A 24,559-nucleotide genomic window follows, 5' to 3' on the forward strand; every position below is an offset into this window, starting at 1 on the left:
TTAAAATCTTGCCGGTGATCTCTGAGTTTTACCACTACGAGATAGTATTCGGGTAATGAAAATGTAATTAGTATTTTAAATTTAATACAGGTGACTGTGTGCACATCTCATCTGGTATTTGGGCTAGGTGCAGGAAAATTCAGATTCAATAATCAGTGTCAGCCAGTCAATAATCTTCAAGAAGGCTTGAAAAAATGGCCTTTTTTCAGTCCAATAAAGTTTTGGGAGCTTTAATCCAGGGTGTGGATACTCTCAATTTTTACCATTTTGAATCTAATCACTGTATTATGTCTCATCCATGTTTTTAGCATGTTTTTATGAGATGTATGAAGGAAGATCCAATTTTTATGGAATAACAGGTTGTTATGGATAGAGAACCAGAGATGCAAAATTAATAAGGAAGAACTTATCTGAGAGGACATGTACCCATAATGACACCCACTCAGATTTAGAGAAATGATCTATGTACTAATTACCACCTGTGCACATGGTGGGGTCTTGTTTCTGATGGCAACTGTGATATAAATACTGTTTACAGGCACACACATGCAAACACATAGGTCTATTCCTGTTTCTGACAGCTACATGCATCACTGGCTGCTTTTGTCTGAGCCAATCAGCAAATGGCTCACTGGGTGCTTCCTTTTCTGCAGCGGGAGGGCAGCACGGCAAAAACAAATGACTGAAAAGGAAAAAAAAAGAAATGATGAAAGGTGTTGGAGAGACAGAGAGGGAGAGAGAGATCAGACCACTTACCACAGTGACGTGACTTTGTTAACTGTACGACAAAGAGGAGAGCGGTGTCATACTGGATGGACCAATAGGAGGCAGAGAAATGGGGCCACTTATGACATCAATGCTTGCATGGGATGAGAGTTGCCTGCATGAGGGAGCTTTCCAGTGAGTAGACAGGCAGAGGGAGAATATAGTGATACTCCAAAAACACAATCTGCACACATTCTGCCTAAATCCATTTATGGCTCATTTTGCACATGAGCCAAATATTTTCATTTTCCATTCACACTTGTGTGTACATACAGTACATAGATGCATGTAGCTCAAAATAAATCCACAGATAGTAATTCCTGCAGAACATCAGACACTGAATATAACATCTCAGATTTATAAATGTCATTTATGTATGCAGAATGTTTTTTTTATTTGAATATTCTTATATTATTCAAATGAAGGGTCAAATAAAGGTCAAGTAATTCAAAAACCACTTCGTTATGGTTGTGAATTAATTATGGTTAGTTAATTAATTAAATAATAAATGCAATGTGTAAATTATTTCATCATGTAATAATTATTTTGTTATATTTTATCTATTATCAAATAAATTAAAAACATGTTATTCCTGGTGGAAATTAGAGATGGATGGAAACTCCTTCTGCAACTTACGTACAATTTTGAAATTAATGTATAAAATACATCATCTGTGTGCCAAATCTGGAGCGGCAGAAAAAAAAATTTGGTCCCTTCAAGAAAAGTTTGATTTTACATCAAAACTTAAACGTAATTTCTCACAAATCTACTAAAATAAACACAAGGCTCTGGTAAATCACAAATATTGTAATATAACCTTGTTACATCTAATACTGCTTCCACACAGAGAGGGGCATTAAAACTATGCTTGCACAACACTATTTGAACAGTGCATGATGCTGAAATGAAGTCTAATAAACCCACCAGAAATTAAAGTTTAATGTGTGAATTCTAATACTGTTTTAATTCTGCAACTTTACCCTATGCGACATTAACAAATTTGTTCTTCATAAACACAAATGGTTGGCAGTTGAACTGAAATGGTGTGTTGATGCCATTTTTTCCCACTCAGATACAATCCTTAACAGTGTTTTAAATCTATTTTATGCTTAGATGAATTAAATAAGCAGTTTCCACTGCCCCGGTTAATGATCCCCAATGAAAAATCCTGAAAAAACTGGCCCATGGTTGAACCTAATTTTTGCCCGCTGTTGTAAGGCATCCTAACAGAACGGACTTTATTCCACTCAGCTCACTCAGTCCAAAGCCACAGATGTCGTGCAGATTCACATCAGAACCCTTCAGTGTTATCTGATGATTTGTCGGGCACGATGCAAAACCTTAAAGCCAAGTGCTCTGCTCCGACTTTGAGACACACACAAACATAGACCTAATGCATGTTTGTGATGTAGACACAAACACACACTTGCGCACACTTGCGCGCGCACACACACACACACACACACACACTTGCACACGCAAACACACACACACACACACACAGTACCATGGAAGAGTCCAAGTAGCCAGATCACGTTTCTTTCCTCAACAAAGAACTCTCTTTCTGTGTCTATCTCTTTCTCTCACGCACACATTCGCACTCATAATAAGCTGCTGCTGCTGCTCATGCCATCCATATCCCACAATCATGTTAGTCATCAAGAACAGAGCACAGCAGAGTATTAGTTGTAGGTGGTGACTCTGCAGTGTAATAAAAAGGCCCACAGTCAAGCAGCAACCATCAAAAGATGTTATTCTATGTAGATATATAGATTTGTTCTACAATAATTCTACTTTGGTATGTAAAAAATATGATAACATAGCATTTAAAAATCTTGTAGTTATGGTGGAGGGTCAGGAAATATTTGTAGGGAGGGTTAAGCCCCCCTTAATGACACCTGAGCCCCAGGTATGTATGCAAGTCTGTACGCAATGCAAATCTCCAAGCATGAACGTGTGCACATACATCATTCATGAATATCGATGGATGTGAGTACACAGCTTTTGTATATAGTATGTACTCTGTGCTGGATGAATCACCAGTCGCAGTCCTGGTGATGGTAAAATTTTATTGATTTCAGACGGGGGATATAGAAGGACATGTTGCCATTCACATCCACACACATCTCATGAATGATCGATCTAAAATCTTCACTTTTGAGGAGATGGAAATCACTGACAGCCTGTAATGACTTCTAAATCCTACCTATTATGCAGGAAGCAGTAACGTGTTGATCCCTGGAGTACTGAAAATGACCACACTCTTACACAAACACAAAGCTTTACTGTATATCTTTGTGTGTAGAGACAATACGTACAATACACAAACATACTTACACTATCCTGATCTGACTGACCCCTACAGGAAAGATTACCTGCTGGCCTTTACAAAAATGAGTTGGATTGACCAACTGCATGATGAGGAGAGTCACACATCATAAGGTGATGCATGACCTTTCCGTGCCATATCAATACAAATGCTGACACATTTGCATCTTTTGTTATTCGTTTGGGCTTTCCAACCATACTAAACCTGTCTTTCTAAACACCAAAGACATATTTTGGAAGAAAGGTTGTCCAGAATGAGTAAATTTGATCATTCTAGACTTGTGGCTGGATTATGATTTAATTCATGCTCAGACCATACTGACTGGTGCACTCCAATCTTCAGTCTGTCAGCAACACAGTGGCAGAGATGGTGTAAAATTGCTGACATAAGTGGCCTTCACGCAGTAATTTCTTTGTTTTGGTGCTTCATTGTGGGCAACAAACTTTTAGACAACAACAACAAAATACTAAAATGGACAAAATTTTTTCAAAACATGTCATTTAAATTTCTATATTCACATTAATAACATGGAAAAGAGATTTAAATTTCCTTCTCAGTATTACAGGGAATGTTATGTGTCATTTGTTGTATGTTCATGGTTTTGTGGCCCCTTATTTTAAAGCCAAAGCTTTATAATAAGGGACCAAGATCATGCTATAGGTTCAGTTTGACTTCGGGAAACAGCAATGTGAGAAATTCACAAACTTAGTTTAGAACTGCCTTTGGGAACTGTGGGAAGCGTATGACGTCATGGCAAACCATTGTGAACCATACGTTCTTCTCAAGAGTGAGCAGACTTGCAGAGTGAGGTCGGGATGTGGCTAATCAGCGGGGCCGGGTGGCTTGATAGGATGTCAAGTTATTTTCCCACTTTGTTATTATTAATTATTATTGTTATTATACATCATCATTCATTTTCCTGCTCATTTTATCATATACACTATTATTGTGCAAAGATATGAGACCATCTAAAGTTGTATAACATGTGGCTGTGTCCTAAATAAACTCTATATTAGAAATATTACTTTCTAATACACAACATACATTTAAAGTGTTTGTCAATGTGTAATTTGTTCCCATATGTCTTCACCCATGATAGTAAAAATATGTACAGGTACATGAAGTCCAGACTAAGATGTAGAATAATGATGATAAGTTTCAATGGGCAACTATTTGCACAAGCTGATGTGATTGTTGCAAAAAAAGAAAGAAAGAAAAATAAAGCCCTCTATAGAGGCGACCCCTGGGATTTTACTGTACATTAATCTGAATTTCCATGTACTTTCTCTCTTGCTTTCTCACCCTTCCTCCCTCTCTCTGTTGCTGTAAGCCCACAGCTCCTATGGGAAGGTGTTAGGACGATAAGAAACAGACAGTCTGGAAAGCAGGGAGAGGCAGGAAGGGAGCGGGGGAGTGGAGTGGTGGGGCCTTTACAGCTGTGTCTAGTGTTTTATTCTCTTTCTATTTATGATTCCCAGATGTTTGCGAGACAAATCCTAGTTTAGTGGAACTACACAGGCATGTATGCAAATCTATAATACTCAGAAGGAATGAAAGAGAATGGGAAACATTAAATGAAAACAGGAAGAAGTGTATGAGACAATGACATCACTGCAATATTTGTAATATTTTTATTTGTCCAGGTTGAAAAGCAGGCAGTTAGGCATGACTTGGAAGCTTCCCAACACAACCACATTCTTTTGCCATTTAGTCAGTGCCATCGTGACGTTAGTTGTGAGACAGCAGGGAGTGTTGCTCATTTATACTGTACTTTCTCCTCTGTAGCTTTTTGCTGCTGTTCTGGGGATTCAAAGCAGCGACCTTCTTGACACAAGCCCAGTGCTGTAACCTTCTCTTTACCTCCACCTCATTCCCTACAAATTCTGGAGCATCATGTTCTATGAGTGTATGTGTGTGTGTGTGTATACAGTGCTGTGCAAACGTTTTAGGCACTTTTGATTCACTTTAGATTATCCATAATGCAATACCATCAGAGAGGCGTCTGACCAGTCCTAAATGTATTCTTCAGCATGACAACAACCCCAAATATACAGCCAGAGTCATAAAGAACTATATCCAACAGAACCTGCAACAGATGGTATGGCCCCCACAGAGCCCTGATCTCAACATCATCAAGTAAGTCTGGGATCACATGAAGAGACAGAACTAACTGAGACAGCCTAAATCCACAGAAGAACTGTGGCAAATTCTCCCAGATGGTTGGAACAACCTATCTGCCAAGTACCTTTTACTACCTACTACCTACTATCACTAACTTTTTCTCTTATTTAAAAAAAGGAAACATGGACACAAGATGGAAAAATACAAAAATCAGCAAAGTACCAAGATAGAAATGAGAAAAAAAATCAAAAACAGCCTGTGCCATGAATGTTCTCTAATATCCTCCTCGTCTTACTTGCTATAAGGCTCACAGTGATTAATCAACAGAACATTATTATCCAACTATACAGTTTCCTGAGCTCTAGTTTTTTAGCATCTTTCAGCTTTTAGCCACTATAGTTTTTCTTACTGTTGTAGCAGCATTTTGCAGTAAAAAAAACAACAACCTCACCCTCCCCATTGTGCGCTACCTTCCCAGCAACAAACGGCAGACAGACAAAGGACGCAACTAGTTGGTCATCATAGTGTAACATTCAGCAGCTAAAGAACCAGATTTCTCTCCAGAGTTGGTGGAAAGAGCTTAAAGAAAAGTGAATATTGGACTTAAATTCATCAGATGGCCAAAAACATGACTCCAAATGAATGCTAATGTTGTCCCTGCTAGCTTGAGAAGATAGCTAAGTTGTTTTACTTCACATCTTTTTGTAGACTGCCACAACAGAGACAACTCATTCAAGATTTCACTTTGGTATATTACTGCGCAGTGTGCTGTCAGTTATGTGTCTTTTCTCCGCTTCCTCAGTGATCTGCTTTCATTACATCATGTTAGAACACGTAGCATCCCAAAACTGTTCAAAATGACTTTCAAAGGTCTTTCTTTTCACCTCTCTGGATGCCCACTGCTGGGTTTATGGCTTTACAAATAAGGACAATTACATGTGCTTCTGGGTATGCCTGCTCACTGTGAGCCAGTGTGACACTTGTACAATAGGCCAATAATGGCTCTCTTGCTGGGCAATAAGCCCATAAGGATGATGACTAAATGGACCAGGCTTTTCCTTATGCTCCCCATCCACTCACTCTTGTTCCCTCTGTCCCATTGTGTTTCTATTCATGTGCACATACAGCATGGGTGTGTGTGAACGTGCTTGTGTGTATGTGCTCATGTATATAGGGTATACATAAATGCATGTCCAGTGTCATTGTGCAAATGTATGTGTGACTTGTTCCAAAGGATTTTAGAAAAGGAACATATCTACAATGACTTTGTAACCCTTGTTTTTCTGTCCTTTTTTGATGGACACATTGATTCATACACTGCACAATGTTACCATATAAATAAAACAACACTTTCAAACATCCCAGCTGAAATGAAAGTAGACTAGGGTGATTGGGTAACTTTAACTCTTGACCCTTCCACTTTAAAACCTCGGCTTCTAACTGTTCCTATTTATTGACTCGACCAGAGGGAAAGTTATATGAAATTGTAATATTTATTTACCACCATTTAAAGAGAATAGAACAAAACTCATTTGGTGTTCTCTTAGGGTGTCAGCTGAGTTAACATATGGCAACAAAATATATATATCTTAGCCCTTTTTTCTCAAGGTAAGGAAAATGAAACAACGAGCAATATACCCTTTACATATGACTGAACGTGAACTTGTAACAGCTCTGCACCGCAATACCCATGGCATCTAGCAGTTTCAATTATGCAGAAAATAACCTGTACTTTTTAGCTGATATGAACTATCCAACAGCTATTACCTCAGTTAACACACAAAACACAACCCAGATTGTGTGAAGAAACGATACTTCAAGTTACTATTGTGGGCCCAAAAATAAACAAAACAGCCAGTAATAAACACAAATAACACCAACCCCCGTTGCAGGCCTGAATGTAGCTTGGGTGCGAAGTGGGTGTCAACTTTGAACAAGTTTAAGGAAGTCTTCACTCTTGAACAATGCAATATTGGGTTACTCACCCACGCCGTACAGTTAACCGTCTCCTTACTGTACTGGCCGCCTACAATCCTTACTCCGTCCCAGCAGCGATGAAGAAGAGAAATCCTCACTCCATCCCAGCAGCAATGATGAAGAGTCCAAACTGCATCCCAGCAGCGATGAAGAAGGAAAGTTCACACGGCGTCACAGCAGCGATGAAGAAGGAAAGTTCAAACTTCGTCACAGCAACGATGATGAAGAAGAGTCCAAACTGTGTGTCAGCAGTGATGAAGACAAAAAGTTTAAACTCAGTCCCCGTGACAAAAAAGTAGAGAAACGGTAGGTCCCTCCTTATAAATGAGTTAGGCTGCTACTACACTCACTTAATCTGACACTTAACTGACTTTTGTAGCTAGTCACTACATTACCCAAGCACACACACTGACTGCCATCTTCCCAAAAACAAGCGCACACTCCTGTCCTACTCTGCGTGATAGACCCACCCCTTAACCAATCGTAATTTTAGAAATGTGATGTACTTATCTACAGACTAATCAGAGGCAGGAAAACACTCTAAAAATACACTCACTAAAAATAAATAAGTTAGTCTGTCATACCTCACATTGAGATATATGAGGTAAACAACCTAGGAAACGATTATAATGCTACTGTGACAGGGACTAATATTGTAGCAACAGCATGGGTTCTACTGCTATACCCATTTTAACTCTGGGACTTTACACAGGGTTTACACCCTCCCCCTTTTAAAATGTCTGGATGTCCCTATCAGACAGTACTTTCTGCTAGTTCCCCCTTTCACTGCACTTGGAACACTGGACAGTTATAGGGAAGTTATACGAATATATGGGGGCCTCAGCAACTACTTCTCCTGTATCACTGGTGTGGTATATTTTCATCCCTCTGTGCACAATCACAAGTGGCGTGTCCTTAGGTTCTCCTGGTTCATCATAACTCAAACGAATAACTGGCTTAACTGCTCGTTTAGCAGCAGGGGCACTGTTAAGGTCCACCCTATCATTGGGTACACTAGTTGTTGGGACGTCTCCCACTTCCAGTCCTATGTCCACCACTGGGTCCTCTGATGGTAGTATACCACAATTAGTTTCTCCTTCTGCCGTGGGAGCAGGGTCATGCCTTCTCTCTTCACTGGGGGAAGTATCAAGGGCACTATTCCCATCCCCACTGACTTCATTAGGCCTTTCATCAGCATAGTGCACCAACTGAAAGGGAGAGGGAAAGATGGGCCAGTCGCCATTTGTAATTCCTCCAGAAGAATACTGAGGATCCTCCTCCTCCGTCTCTGAAACACTGTGCCCTGGTTCACCAGCGGTCTGTTCCTCCTCTCGTTCTGCTCTTTTCTGAGCAGGAGCACTGGAGGCTCTGGTGGACGGTCTCTGAGATGGAGCTCCCCCTTCTCGAACTTCAGGCATCCTCACTAAGAACCCTATGGGTAGAAGATGGTCTCTGTGAAGCATCTTTACTATTCCCCTTCCCCCTTCAGGCCTCACCCGATAAACAGGTAAGTTAGGAAGCTTTCCAATGACCATATAGGGTTGTAGGTTCCACTTTTCTTTTAACTTGTGTTTTCCAGGAACTCCCAAAGCTCGAACAAGTACCCTGTCTCCTCCTTGCAGGTTGTGGACTCTGACTCGATTGTCGTAGCCCCACTTGTTCCTCTGATGATTCTTGTGGGAGGCTTAGGTCGCTAAGTGGTAAGCGTGGCGCAACTCCTCCCTTAGTTTTTCCACATACTGGTGGTGCTTTGTTGTACCCTCTCCTTCCACTGAAATGCCGAAACACACATCAATAGGCAAACGAGCCTCTCTGCCGAACATTAGGTAATACGGCGAATACCCTGTCGCCTCATTACGGGTGCAGTTATAAGTATGCACCATAAAGGACACATGCTGACTCCACCTCTGTTTGTGTTCTGGATTGAGAGTGCCCAGCATGGACAGAAGAGTACAATTGAACCGCTCTGGTTGAGGGTCTCCTTGCAGGTGATAAGGAGTGGTTCTTGATTTCCTGATCCCCAGCATGCCCAAGAGCTCTTTTATCAACAGACTCTAAAAGTCCCGCCCTTGGTCGGAATGGATACGAGCTGGCAGACCATAATGGACAAAGAACTTCTCCAACAGTACTCTGGCCACTGTTGAGGCTCTTTGATTGGTCATGGGGAATGCCTGGGCGTACCGGGTGAAGTTGTCGGTGACCACCAAAACGTTAGCTACTCTCCGGAAATCTGGTTCGATCGACAGAAAATCAATGCATACTAAGACCAGTGGACCACGGCTTGTGATCTGCTGCAATGGAGAAGCTTTGTGAGGCAAAGTCTTCTGGGCCACACACCTCCCGCATGTTTTGATATACTGGTCAATGTCAGTGGCCATTTTGGGCCAACAGAATCTATCTCGAACCAACTCAACAGTTTTTTCAATCCCAAGATGCCCAAAATCATCGTGCAATGACCGAAGGACCAGGCGCCGGTGTTTTTCCGGAAGTACTAACTGAAACACTTCCTTGCCATTTGCTTTCAGGGTCTTCCCATACAGGAGTCCGTTCCGCAGATGTAGCTTTTCCCCTTCTCACTGAAGGAGAGAGGTCTCTGGATGGGTGCTGTGAATAGCGCATGGCCACTTTCTTGCTTCTATTTCCTGTTTCACCCTCCCTATTGCCTCATCTAAGTCTTGGTCCTTTTGTAGATCTGCACTACTCAACTGTTCTACTGGGCTTTCATTCAATCACACTGGGTATGCATACATGTCTGGGATAGCAGAATGTGATGCACCTAGCTGGTCCACACACCGACTTGAAAGGTCTGGAGACTCAGACACACTCACTCTCTTGCATAGGGCCTTTACTCCTGATGGAGGTATCCACCCCTCATCTCCTGTGCTTGCATTCCTGGACAGCAGGTCTGCATCTATGTTTTCTCTGCCTAGTCTATACTGTATGGCAAAGTCATACGTGGATAGGGCTGCCAGCCACCTATGGCCAGTGGCATTGAGTTTGGCGGTCGTGAGAACATAAGTCAAAGGATTGTTATCAGTTCTCATGGTGAACTTTGCCCCATAGAGGTAGTCGTGGAATTTATCGACTACTGCCCATATCAGTGCTAGAAACTCAAGTTGATGGACAGGGTAGTTTCTTTCAGAGTTTCTCAACTTCCGACTGGCAAAGGCAACAGGGCGTAATCCTTCCAGATATTCCTGATTGAGCACTGCGCCCAAACCATCAAAGCTGGCATCCACGTGCAGTATATAAGGCTTTGTCGGGTCGGCAAAAGCCAGGACAGGAGCATGAGTGAGACAGTGGATTATCTTTTGAAAGGCAGCAGTGCAGGCTGGGGTCCACTGATCCCCAAAAGGCTCAGATTTCTTAAAGTAGGTGGCCCCATGCGTCACTCAAGAGTCTGTGTATGCCACTGTCATTACGCCAAGTTGGTTCTGTAGGTCCTCGACTTGTTTCTTTAACGCTTAAACCTCACAGTTAGTCTTCACTTTGGCTCCTTTCTCAGTCTGAACTACTTTGGGGGCTTTATTCACATGTGTGGTTTTTACCTGTCCAATTGTCAGCTCTGACACCTGAGACTTCAGCATCTCTATTTGGGCTCTTAATTCTTGGACTTCACATTAGTGTCATTCTCCAGCCGCACTTGCCTAACTATAGGTTTAGCTGAGCTGGGAGCTGCTTTCCATCTGACTGACTGCTGATCTTCTTCCTCACGAATTTCATTTAACAGTGTCAGGAAAGAGGGGGGTTTGTTCTTCCTCTCTCTCAATCACAACTGTAGGAGCATTATGTCTGACTCAGTGGCTCCCCATAGGAGCTGTTCCACTCTTGCACTGTCTCTTTGGCTAGGGGCTAGCCCTCCTCTCTGCACTACCTTGGTTAATAACCACTCCACCCTTCTCAATAAGTCAGAGAGTCTTTCCCCTGTGCTTTGGCGTAGTGCTCTGAAAGAAAAGTAGGGGTCCAAGGTTGTCTCAGAGGTCCCCATAGCTCTCTCAAGGGCCTCGATATACTCCTCTGGTGCAGCTTCAGGGTCATTTGCTCTCACTGCTTGAGCTATTTCTAAAGCAGGCCCCTTTAAGCTCTCAACAATAATCTTTCGTTTTTCCCGGATAGAACAGTCACATTCATCCACCATCAGACGTGCCTGCTCTGTCCAGGTGTCCAAGTTCTCCTCTCCCGCAGGTGTTGGAGTTATACCAGAATACACCCGCAGGCATTGGAAAATGTTACTCTCTTGTGTGGGCCTCATTGTCTTGGCCAGAAGATCACCCACTGCTCGTATAATAGACTCAGCAGAGTTCCCTGATGCTGTGTCTAAGAGTAGTGTGTCTGATTCAGTTGTCTCTCTGGTAGGAGGGGACCTATGCTCTGTTGAATGACTTTGGGTTCCTCCTTCATCACCTACGGTAGTGTCCTCTCCCTCAGTTGGCCCGTGCAACGTCCAAAGTTCACCTCCTCCAACTGGGGGCACATCCAGAGGAATGGTTTTCATGCCCACTCTTTCACTACACTGACACAGCACCATGAGCGACTGTGACTGAGGACTGAACATCCGCCCTCTGACTCTTACTCATCCCAGGACTTTAATGGTTTGCAAGGTCTCTTCAATTTGCTCCACTGTGGCATCTATGGGGACCTGCTTCACTACAATAGCATGGGCTAACTCTAAACCCTCCCCTCTACACCAGTTTCCCAGTAACGACATGTCTCAGTGCTTCCCTTGGTACCCAAATTACTAAATCCACAACTTCACTCTAGCCTAATTATTTAATTCACTTAATAGCTCAAATACTGGGTGTGGAACTAATGGGTTTGGAAAATCTGGACTGGTTAAACCACAAATCTAAAGGGGGATCAACTCTTAATTATGTGCTACAGGCTAGAACTCTTTAGTCAGTTAGCAACATCCCAGCGGTGCCTCCATTTATGTAGCGCTTTCCCCAGTATTAACTACCATGAGATACAGCGCCCTGGGTTCTTTAACTTAAACCACATCCTAATAATAATCACTTGTATCCCCCTTTTTTATAATGTGTTCAATGTTACCATATAAATAAAACAACACTTTCAAACATCCCAGCTGAAATGAAAGTAGACTAGGGTGATTGGGTAACTTTAACTCTTGACCCTTCCACTTTAAAACCTCGGCTTCTAACTGTTCCTATTTATTGACTCGACCAAAGGGAAAGTTATATGAATTTGTGATATTTATTTACCACCATTTAAAGAGAATAGAACAAAACTCATTTGGTGTTCTCTTAGGGTGTCAGCTGAGTTAACATATGGCAACAAAATATATATATCTTAGCCCTTTTTTCTCAAGGTAAGGAAAATGAAACAACGAGCAATATACCCTTTACATATGACTGAACGTGAACCTGTAACAGCTCTGCACCGCAATACCCATGGCATCTAACAGTTTCAATTATGCAGAAAGTAACCTGTAGTTTTTATTTGATATGAACTATCCAATAGCTATTACCTCAGTTAACACACAAAAAACAACCCAGATTGCGTGAAGAAACGATACTTCAAGTTACTATTGTGGGCCCAAAAATAAACAAAACAGCCGGCAATAAACACAAATAACACTGACCCCCGTTGCAGGCCTGAATGTAGCTTGGGTGCGAAGTGGGTGTCAACTTTGAACAAGTTTAAGGAAGTCTTCACTCTTGAGCAATGCAATATTGGGTTACTCACCCACGCCGTACAGTTAACCGTCTCCTTACTGTACTGGCCGCCTACAATCCTTACTCCGTCCCAGCAATGATGATGAAGAGTCCAAACTGCGATCCAGCAGCAATGAAGAAGAGTTCAAACTGCGTCACAGCAGCGATGGTGAAGAAGAGTCCAAACTGTGTGTCAGGAGCGATGAAGACAAAAAGTTTAAACTCAGTCCCCGTGACAAAAAAGGAGAGAAACGGTAGGTCCCTCTTTAAAGCCAAAAGTGCACAGTCACACAGTGCACTGGCTGATGCTGAGAGCGGGCTTAAGAGTCCGTACATAAAACGCTAGCATAACATTAGCATACATGCTAACTAATGACGAAGCAGCAGGAGTAGTCTACAGAGTTAAGATGAGACACAGTACCATCGGCTGAAACTTTTAGCCGTTTAACCAACTCCTTATAAATGAGTTAGGCTGCTACTACGCTCACATAATCTGACACTTAACTGACTTTTGTAGCTAGTTGCTACATTACCCGAGCACACACACTGACTGCCGTCTTCCCAAAAACAAGCGCACACTCCCGTCCTACTCTGCGTGATAGACCCGCTCCTTAACCAATCGTAATTTAGAAACGTGATGTACCTATCTACAGACTAATCAGAGGCAGGAAAACACTCTAAAAATAAACTCACTAAAAATAAATAAGTTAGTCTGTCATACCTCACATTGAGCTATATGAGGTAAACAACCTAGGAAACGATTATAATGCTACTGTGACAGGGACTAATTATGGGTTCTACTGCTATACCCATTTTAACTATGGGACTTTACCCAGGGGTTACACTTGTATAATTGAATCTCTTCTTTAATAGAGTGTAGGGGAACTGAGTACACATAACATCCATTCATCTTCTCTATTTCTAGTCACTTATCCAGGCCAGCATGGTGGTAAAAACAGCACAGCAACCCAAACAAACCTTTTACTGGAAATCCTCTGCACCTTCTCGTGACGTATTACCAGACGATTGCCAGACCAACAGAGAAAAGTAGTCCATTCATTGTGTCCCATATCCTCCAAAATGGTTGTCCCCTCTGTATCTTCATTGAGCCCCTTTGGGAGCTTCTTTGCCAAGTGCCTGAAGATCATAAACAGAACTGCCACCCTGAATGAAAATCTTAATTTGGCTGTTTATATCCACAACCTCATTCTTCTGGCAATACTACAACCAGTCACTCTTGAATAACTTTTCTAAACTTCTACAATTGGGATAGATGATAGTCATAGAGGTGATAAAGTCCTTTCAAATTTGGAGGTTCAGCATTTAGCTAGGGTAGATTTCTGCTTCTCCCTTTCTTTAAGTAGAAGTTGTCAGAGTATAACAAATGACTGCAATAAAGGGCTGGGTGAATGATGGAATTCAGTACTCCACACATATGCATTTCAAAGTTATTATGAGGTGAAATGGAAGAAAATATGACAAATAAATTCAATTCAGCAGGCAAGATAAATACACACAAAAAGAGAGAAACTGACGAGTGTTTCCTGCATCATCCAAACATACCCACCAGATTGCATCCTAAGTACATCCACTCTACAGATTTGGCCAGTGTTGACCAAAGTTATGAGTACTTGCTTCCAGAGAATTGTTTTTTTTCTGCTGGTGACATTGTCTATCATAACCAATGACATATTAGAATTAATGAAAGTCTAGTCCATTGTGGTCCACTAACTTAAAGCATCCATAGGCCGGTTGCACAGCAGTGTTCTTGGTAGCTGTCCAGAACAGAGGATGCTGCGGAAGTGTAACTACTACACTGTCCCCCAGGAATGGTTTCAGTTTCAGTGTAAGTACACTTTCTGCCAAAGGATATGGATGAAGTGATTGGAGGAGGTTTGTTGCGAAAGGGAGACAGGCATATTTAATTCCACAGTGAATCTGTTTGGCAAGTTCTTCTAGCTGTTAAGCTTTGATCGTCTCAACATGCGTCCTTGATTGAAGTGCTTAGAACTGAACAGATTACTATATGGTGCAGTACAATATGAAATATTCAAAAGCCCAAGAAGAAACCTACTTTGTTCTCATTTATGTCACAGTGTGAGGTAACACCTCTTAAATTCCTGCTACATTACCTCTAAAGAGCTATACCATCCTCCAAACTGAATAAATGATGAAACTTCAACTGTTTTCAGTTACACATTGACATATTTAAGGAGTAGATTAAGTCAGCAACTAATGATTATTTTCATTATTGATTAATTTGTTCACTATTTTAAAGATTAATTGATTTGTTGTTTGGTCTATAAAATGTATATCTTCTATAAAAAAAAAGTGTTGATCACCATTTTACACAGCCCAAGATGCAACCAACAGTCCACATACAACTCGAAGATAGTGAGTTTACTATCATAGAGGACTACAGAAACCAGAAAATAATGCATAAAAAATTATTTAAAAAATACTCAAAATGATTAATCAGTTATCAAAATAGTTGCCAATTAATTTTCAAAAGCAGAAGCTTTAGTTTTCCATCTGTGTCTGTATAGGATGCATTCAGGCACAGTACTGAGTGTAGGTAACCAGCATTTTGGCAGCACTTAGAAAGCAAAAGAAATTAGATTTGATGAGTAACATTACACCTCAAATATTACTTTTTTTGCCTAAACCTAATCATATGCGGGACTGAGGATATGAATTTTTGGTCTCTGGTGTCAGAGTCTTGCATCTTGTACCCCCTCCATCCACACCAAACCCCTCCTTCTGACTTCAGAGTGATATATAAATGTAGCACTTAATTCATTTGAAAAAAAAGTTACCAGTGAACATAATCAAGGCAGCCATTACATTTGCCAATGCAACAGAATTGGGGAAAAAATCTAGTTGTATATGAATATTTTTCCCAAAATGTCAAACTATTCCTTTAATTGTAATTGGAGTGCTGTTTCACTCCATCCAACATATTGTAGCTATATCTATAGTCACTGTAGCTAGAATCATTTAGTCATTTTGTGACTGCAAAGAAAATCTACTTACTTTTCCTGATCTTTCAGGGATCAGTATTCATACAGTAAAACAGTAAAATCCTTTTCCTTTTCTCTATGGATGCTGCACTCTGACCTCTGTGTACTGGAATCGATGCAAACCATAGGAAACACTAGTTGATGTAGCGGCAAATAGATTTCCCCAGGAGGCACATTGTTCAACCTCTTTATTTACAGAGGGACTAAGGCAGGCAGGTGCACCCATGATTGCATCTTTGTGTTGTACCTGCCATGCAGAATTTCAGTTCTGGGCTCCTCATGTCACATTAGCAATTGTAATAAAGCTTGCAGAGGGATGGATTATGGGAATTAATTGCTTTTCCTCGTGCTATTTGCAGTCATTGGTTTGTATTCCAACATGTTGTATCATATAATGACAAGCATATGCATGTGTGTGCGTGTTAGCAGTGTCAATGAAGCAAGAGCAATGTGCGCTAACAGGCTGTAAGTGCTGCATAGGGAGAGTGGGATGTGAGTGGGTGGGAACAGATGAGGACAGGGAACGACCAGCATCATAAGGACACACGTGAAGGCTTGCACCGGACTGGACTGGACTAGACTGTGCTGGCAAGAGTTCAACCAGGGACAGCAAAAAGGGAGGGATTGCTGCTAAGATGAAGGGAGGATTGTGCCAAATGGACTGGTTCTGTCACTTACAGTGAGATCAGCAGGGATGTGAGGTCTGGGCCCTCTCAGTGAGGATGAATGTTGAATGAAAATACCCACTTGCCACAAAAGACACACATAAAAACAAAGACTGTCTGGAAGAAACATTACGCCAATCTCCATCGGGATAATTGTTACGGAAAGACAGACGTTTAGCATCAAGGCCCTTAGCTTTTGCTAACCTTAGAGCAGGAGCTGTTTGTATTGAGGCTGTATCTTAATTTTTTTTTCTCAGTGCGTTTTCTTCTATGTCTACGTCTTTGGTTGTGTATTTGTGTTTGCTGGTGTTGCTGTTCGAGCATGTGCAATCAAGCATGCATGTGTACAAGCGTCTTTCCCTGTCTGCTTGAATACATCTTCATTTGAGCATTTGGGCTTTGTCAGGAAATGCTTCAGAAACAATGATTGCATGCTATGATTTCATTGTTTCATTGTGTGGGATTTGTTCATAGAACATTTTAAGGAGGAAATTTTCGTACCTTGTTGGTACATTCTTAAAGGATGACAATAAAATGTTAAGGGAAAATATGAGAGGAAAACAGTTTCTTTCTATATTTAGGCAATTCATCCATTGGTAATTAGAATATATTACCATCCACTTGCCCCAGTTTGCTGTGGAGAATAGACACTGGTAGACTGGGAGTGATGTAATGATGATGAAGCACCCTCTGATTTCTGGATCTTACAAAAATTGATCAATGACAACCAAAAATGGTAATAATCATGTTTATCCAGAGTGTGTTTGTGCGTGTATGTTTGTGTGTGTAAGTTCTTGGGCTGTATGTAAAGGGGGTTGTCAGGGAAACCAAGCTGGTTTGATGTTAATCAAGCTTGGCACAGTTACTTTAACTTCCCTGGCCCCACAGGCTCTCTCTCCTTATTTGACTCCCTGGCACCTTTTCCTCCTTCCATCTTTGTTAATCTGGAAGTTAGTTCTGTACTGATGAGTTTCAAGTTTAGTTATGCACTGTGTCAAAACTATTTAGCAAAACCAAAATACATCAAATGGCCTTTTCAATTTGGCAACTTTACAAGAATATACACTCATCGAGCATGTTATTAGGAACACCTGTGCAATCTAATGCAATCCAACAGCTCCATAAATGATACTTTTACGAAGCTAATACATTTTCAGTTTTTGTTGATGTTGTCAGAAAGGTGATAATTCTACTTTATGTTTATATTGAAAGGTGTTCCTAATATTTTGCCCCCCTCATGTATGTTAATGGGGTGGACAAAATATTAGGAACACTTTTTAATATAATGCACTCCAGTATACCACCACCACCCACTACGGCCTCAATAATAAACATAAAGTAGAATTACCACCTTTCTGACAATGTCAACAAATATGAAAATATATAAGCTTTGTAAAAGTTTAAGTTTGATTTATAGCAGAGCTGTTGTACTGGTTTGCATTAGACTGCACAGGTGTACCTGGTTAAGTGTTAGGTGGGTGTATATGAGAGGGAGGAGGATTGAAGAATGAAGTTGGTGCAGTCGGCCTTGTAACTGGAGCAACAAAACTGCATGCTAATCATATCATCTGGGAGGTCTTTGACCTCAGGAATGCATGGTTTGACATTGCAGTGATTGGTAATGGGCCAACAAAGAATCTGCACTGGCATAGAGATGAACAGGCGAGGCATCAGAAGCGAGGCATCACAAGTACAGTCATATCAATGAAGCCATTTATATATATATATATATATATATACTGTATATCCTAAACATGACGAGTGAGTGGACCTGCTTTGTGCCTTGTCTTTTGATGGATCCAATGATAATTGAGTCAGGACACAAAGGTTTTTTAAGGCATGATTACATGTTTTAGAGAGATTGGTTTTGGGGAAGCAAGAATAAGAAATAAGAGAGATGCTGTATCATAATGTGATGTAATGAGTATTGTGAAACCGCATGACAATTACTCAGTCAGCTGCGTATATAGAGAAACATATTCTACAGTTGGACAAACAAGAAACAAAACATTATTGTGAATCACAAACAGGTATAAATAGACTATTAGCATAAGGTTCAAAAGCAAGGAACAACTCACAGTAGATGGGATACTTGTCTGGAGGACAACAAGAGGCCCTTGGAGTCAGACACACAGACACACACACACACACGGCCTGTGAATAATACTGTTTCATTCTCTCTCTCTCCTTCTTGCCTCATCTCTCTCACAGCCCAAATTAACCAAATTTGAGATATTTTTTTGTTTGGCCACTTAGACACATGTTCCACACAAATGCAAAACTGACATTTGCATATCAACGGCAGAGTAGTTGCAGGGTATTGTTCATGCTAGATTTTGTTTTATTAATGAATTTGTTTATGGTATTGTTGCTTGCTTGCTGCCCTTAAATCATATTGGGTGGCTTGGTGATATAATCAGTTAGTCACTCAGTATGGATTCACTGAAATAAAAAAGGGTTGCAAGATGGAGAAATGATTTAAGGTGCAGCCATTTGTATGATTTATGTGTGTGAACATGGACATAAACACATGTTTTGTATCACGAGAAGCGCAGGAAGAACAGGAAACACTTTCTCTTCTATCATTCTGTTCACTGGGAGGTGAACTCATAAACAGCTGTCTGCATGTGTGCACACAGAAACACACCAAACATGCACATGAGCACTTACATATATCTACACCAGCTAATCTTTTCTCATTTGATGACAAACTTCAGTGAAACAAGCCAACATGATTCCAAGGATACCACATTTTTCTTCTTGTGTACTATTTGCAAAAATGGTTCTCTTCAGTTACGTTCACATTACATGCTGAAGTGGCCCAAATCAAATTATTTTGCCTCCAAGTTACACAGATTATTCATATCAGATATGGGCACTTGCATATGTGGTCCTAGATCTGATTCATATCCGATCTCTGGCTCTGTCAGAACGGTCAGATTGGAATTCATGTGTTTTATTTTTACTCACATTTTAGCTAAATCTGCACGAGTGGCAGTTTAGGACCTCAACAGTGTTCACACCAGAGCCAGACATGACTGTGAACCATCAACACAAAAAGATCAGATCTGACTAAAAAATCATAATTGAGCATTAAAGCCTGTAATGTGAATGTGGCCCAATTTTTTATTGCTTGCTCACATTAGTGCAAGAAAAAACAACCAAGTAGTCACCATTAACCAGAGTACATTGACCTGTGAAAGACTGAAATTATAAACTTATTTAAAGTGTTTTACATGCAATTTACTAACTGAATTTAAGCTAAAATAGCACAATATGTTTGGACGATGCTTCGATAGACAGAAAAGTGTGACATTTAAACACCAGTTGCATCCTTTTATAGTTGGAAATGTCTATAAGTAAGATCATTTTTGCTCCTTGCTAATCTTAGATTTCATCTATAAGCAACATTCATTAATCCTGCAGGTTCTCCACCAGAGACAGATTCAGTTTTCACTGTATTTCAGAATGAATCCTATCTTAGGTCGGAAGCAGCAACAAAATGCTGCAATGTACTAGGGGAGTAAAAGATTTTTACTCATGTCATTTTGAGAATACAGTATTTGTAAAAGGCTTACTTGTGCACCGACTTGTTTCTTTTTGTAAATTTAATTAAAATATTCACAGCATTTACATGGAAACATAGCGTGTATGTGTAAGGGCCTCATACTAAATCAGTAGTCTGATCTTGTAGCTAACATATACTGTGACAGACTCTTAAATATTCATAACGTCAGACCTTTCTATATAATTCATTGGTATTTTCTGTAGGCAGCCACACCTCACGTCTCCTCATCTCTACGCTCACACCTGGTTAGGCTTTATATTTGTTCTGTTTAAGTGGGATTTGTAAAGCGTAGTGGGAAGAGTAGCCCTTCTTTGTGTACATTTATGTGTGTGTGTGTGTGTGTGTGTGTGTGTGTGTGTGTTATCCCAGTGGATTGCGGTGGTTGGTAGTTAGCTGGACAAACACAGTGAAAGAGGGTCAGCCAGAGGTGGCAGTTGTGAAAGAGAGAGACATAGAAGGACGGAGGGATCGTGTGCAAATAAATTGGACTGAGACCAGCGCTGAAACACAGGTACCAACTCCTGATAACACATTTCTCCTTTTCTCTGTCTTTTTATATGTTGAGGTCACAGAGTTCTGTGCATACAAATAAAGGAATGGTTGAATACTCATAGTCTACGTACTGCAGGCACGTACGCACATACTGCCTCATATATACATGACATCGGAGTGCTCTGAATTTCTCGCAAGCTAGCCCCTTTGTGTTCCCAGGCCTTTGACTCTTACCTGAGTTTGTAGTATACACACACGCAGACACACACACAAACTGAGGCTGCTATCACCGCCCTGATAAGGAGGTTTTTATCCATGGATTCCTGAAGGGTTAGCAGACACAGCTTATCACACTGCTGACGTAATGCCATCCTGCTGCCCAGTAAAGAGTCCTTCTAGTTTCACCAGCAGGGATCTACTGGTTTGGTTTTGTTCCCTGCTCTGACCTGATGAGATCAAGGAGCAGCAGGAGCCTGTACTGGATTGGGTGCCTGTTTCAGCTGAAAAGAAAAGGTTGAGTAGACTATATTATAGCTTTTCTGCTGGAAATTTTATTACAAGTTTTTTCCTCCTTGTCAAACACAACAAAACTTAAATTCATATTTCATAATCGGGATTATGAAACACACAGACATACAAACCTCATAAGACGAGCTTATTTGAGTTAGATGTTCCAAGTCATTACTGGTGTGAACAGGCCACTGTCATAGATTTATCCCTGGTGGAAAGCAACAAACAGGATATGGTACATTTTCTGCTCCGCCAACTCATAAACAACTCCTAATCTATCATATGGTAACAATTAGGCATAGCCAGAGTGAGACTGAACAAGGTGTGTGTGTATATAAATATGTGAGTGCGGGATGTGGGCTGAGGTATTGCATGCGTGCAATTTTGATATTTTCTTGTTTAGCAAAGCAGCCCCCCCAAATAAAATTGAATCATTTGAATTAGAATTGGTAGTGATCCTATCAAGTAATTTTACATTATTTTGCCATTTAAGAGACAACTGCATTATTGCAGGTACCTCTGCTAAATTTAGGTTTCACAAGGTTGAAAAGTAAAATATTTAGTGCTGTAGATGTCTAACTTTTAGATTGTAGTGCATGACTTTGGGAGGACATAACAATAATTAAGCTTTATCTTAAATATGGAGATGTCTCTTGTGGACATTTATAACATTAATATTATTATTAATTATGTAATAATAATTTTTCTGCTTAGTCCAAGGCTGGAAGCCAAAGCATAGATGAAATGTTAAAATGTAATGTCATTCCTCAGAGAGATAAGGCTTTATTTCCTCATATTGAAGTTCCATTTCTAAAGGCATTAGGTTTTAATAGATGTAAGAAACCAATGTGTACAATGCCCTATTAGCTGAATAATGACAATGAAATTTCCAATAACACCATGAATCCTGTTCATCTTGCAGTCTGTGTGGTTGCCATATGCTCTCTCAGAGCCTTTATGTCTTTTGCTTTCCTGTAACAGATGCAAGGCAGTATTGATTAGCTAACACTGAGGCGGTCCATAGCTTCCTATATCATTTGCAATTCAGTTGATGTTTCCTACTAATGCATAAAACACTACATGTTTCATGTAACATTAATTGAAGCCCTTAGGAAGATTTTCCTCCAAAGCTCCCAGTGCGGTTTCCCTGTTATCTTACCACTCCAGCTGATAACAGTAATTTAACCATTGTTGGCAAGTTTGTAATTACAGTAGACAGACTGAAGCACTGAAGTGGAGTAAATATGACAAAACAATGAGAAAGATAGAACAACAGATTTCTGGCTCACGAGACTAACTTTCTTCATGCTGTCAGTTTTGCATCCTGTGCATTTTCAGCTGCTCAGAGATGGCAGATGGTGCTACAAGCAAGTGACCGGCATCACAATACATTTTGGTGTCAAGCCAAAAGGAAGATGACATGATATATTACTGCACTTCTTGCCGAGATGTATCAGTTATTCACTCCATCCTGAAACGATGACTTCCTCCCTTTTCAGTCACCTGTTACCATGAGCAAGACCTTTTTTCCCTTTGTCACTGATAAAGAATAAAAACAATTAATTACTAATGTCTCTTTAAAAAAATATTGCAGCAACAAAGGCGTACAAAAAGGCACTGCCTGTACATTACATTAACTGTTTTTGCAAGCATTGTGAAATGCACCTTGTTTTGGTTATCTGAAGTCCTCAGCTGCAGTTATGTGCACATACACACCACATAGCTCCATTTTCCTACAGGACATTTCAGATGTTCTTTGTGTATATTTTTGAATGTGCATCATAGTTTTTGCTGACTTACAACATGATGGCTCAGGAAAGTGGCCTAAAAGTTGCACTTCACTTTAGAAATTTTACTTCCACAGACAAACAGTATGTATGTTTTTTCCCCACTTGCATGCATCTTAAAATCCCACACTCTACATACAAAAACAAATACAGAAATTCATTTTAAGCGCAGTGTTTTTTCCTCCAAGGTATTACAAGCCTCATGTAAGAGCTGCTTCTTGTACTGTATGGTCAAACTCAGCTTTTCCTGTGACACAGTCATGTGTCCTTGGAATACAGGCTTTCCTCATTCACTATTGGAGTGTACCAGTGCACCAAAACCATAGAGCACCATGGGCTCACGTAAAGAGTTTCCCCCTCAGAGCAGGAGAGGGTCAGAGCAGCACCTTCAAATAACATTTCTGGTGTTTAGCAAAACACGGAGAGGCAGAGGGAAGAAGTGAGAGAGAACAGTCATCTCACTGCTAAACAGCCCCCAGAGACACAGTCCCTCCTCTCTCCTCACATTTGCACATGCACTCAAACTCATGGAGTCAGTGGCACACACATGTACTTGTTTTGCACACGCACACACAGCAGCCGCAGCATAGCCTGCGTTCTCCTTCAACAGGCACAGGCAGTTTGTTGTCCCTGGCAGCCAAACAGCTGGCCAATGACGTCTCTCCGGTCCAGTGTGTCAGAACATGATAAATAGCTTTATATGCCATTATTCAAAAAGGTTATGACAACAAAGCAGTGTATTCAATAGCATATACAGTAGGATAAGGCTGTAAATTGTACACATGTGTATAACTTGGGGATAAACCAAAGGCAGTGACGCAATCAGTTTGGGTTTACATTTTCACAGCCACGAGATAAAACACAATAATGTGTAACAATGCATTATGGGAGAAGAGAAGAGAGGAGAAGAGAAGAGAAGAGAAGAGAAGACGTGAAATCAAAGCCCATTCTTCATCATCTCCTCGTCGTTGATTAGAATTGGCTCACAATCCTGTAACATTCCTCTCGATGTCCTTCTGTGTGGTGTGTGTGTGTGGAGGTGTATTTTTAGATTCTTAAAATGTTTAACGCTGCATCTCTCGCTTTCTCTCTCACTCTCTGCAGAGCCCAAAGGTCTAAGTGAGCCACGACAAAGCTAATTAGTCAACCATAACAACATTAAAAACTGTTATCATTATGAGTCACCCCCATAATTTGGAAACTGGCAGTGTTTTGAAAATTCTGGCTGCTTTATACTATTTGTGCTCGCGATTGCACTTGGTGTACTTTTTATTCATTTTAAATGGAAGCCATGTGTCCAGAAAAAAATTGGATTTCATATTTTTGGGAGGGAGGAGATCTTAATCTTGAAAATAGCTTATTTCAAGGTTAATTAAGGTGAAAATTGTTACTTTTTGGATCATGACTGAATTGATTTTGGTACTCCATCACTTGTAATCGAAGAATTCAAAGTCATATTTTTGTATATTACCCCATACCCTGCAGTGTTGATGCACATGATGCTTAAAATTAGCTGTTTCAGGTGTCAGAAACCTAACAACAGGCTGACAAACAGTGTTTCTCTGTGCTCTCTGGTTGAAAGTCGCAAGTCTGTTGCACCTGTAACCACACCCAACAGCGATGTCACAGTGTACTGACACGTCCTGGAGTAAA

The 24,559-nt window shown here is 40.7% G+C and overlaps 2 long non-coding RNA genes across 2 annotated transcripts; one reads left to right on the top strand and one right to left on the bottom strand.

Annotated features, from left to right (window-relative positions):
• Positions 1-6,689: 6,689 nt before the first annotated feature.
• On the bottom strand, positions 6,690-12,873 carry LOC122984558. Its single transcript, XR_006403916.1, has 2 exons — positions 12,792-12,873; positions 6,690-7,430 (listed from the first exon to the last, which is right to left on the bottom strand). It is a non-coding gene; the product is annotated as an uncharacterized LOC122984558 (long non-coding RNA).
• A 162-nt stretch (positions 12,874-13,035) lies between these two features.
• Positions 13,036-24,526, top strand: LOC122984559. The gene is made up of 3 exons (XR_006403917.1): positions 13,036-13,118; positions 20,487-20,628; positions 22,435-24,526. It is a non-coding gene; the product is annotated as an uncharacterized LOC122984559 (long non-coding RNA).
• The last annotated feature ends 33 nt before the right edge of the window (positions 24,527-24,559 follow it).

This window comes from Thunnus albacares, chromosome 6 (genome assembly GCF_914725855.1).
Source record: "Thunnus albacares chromosome 6, fThuAlb1.1, whole genome shotgun sequence".
Lineage (NCBI taxonomy): Eukaryota > Metazoa > Chordata > Actinopteri > Scombriformes > Scombridae > Thunnus > Thunnus albacares.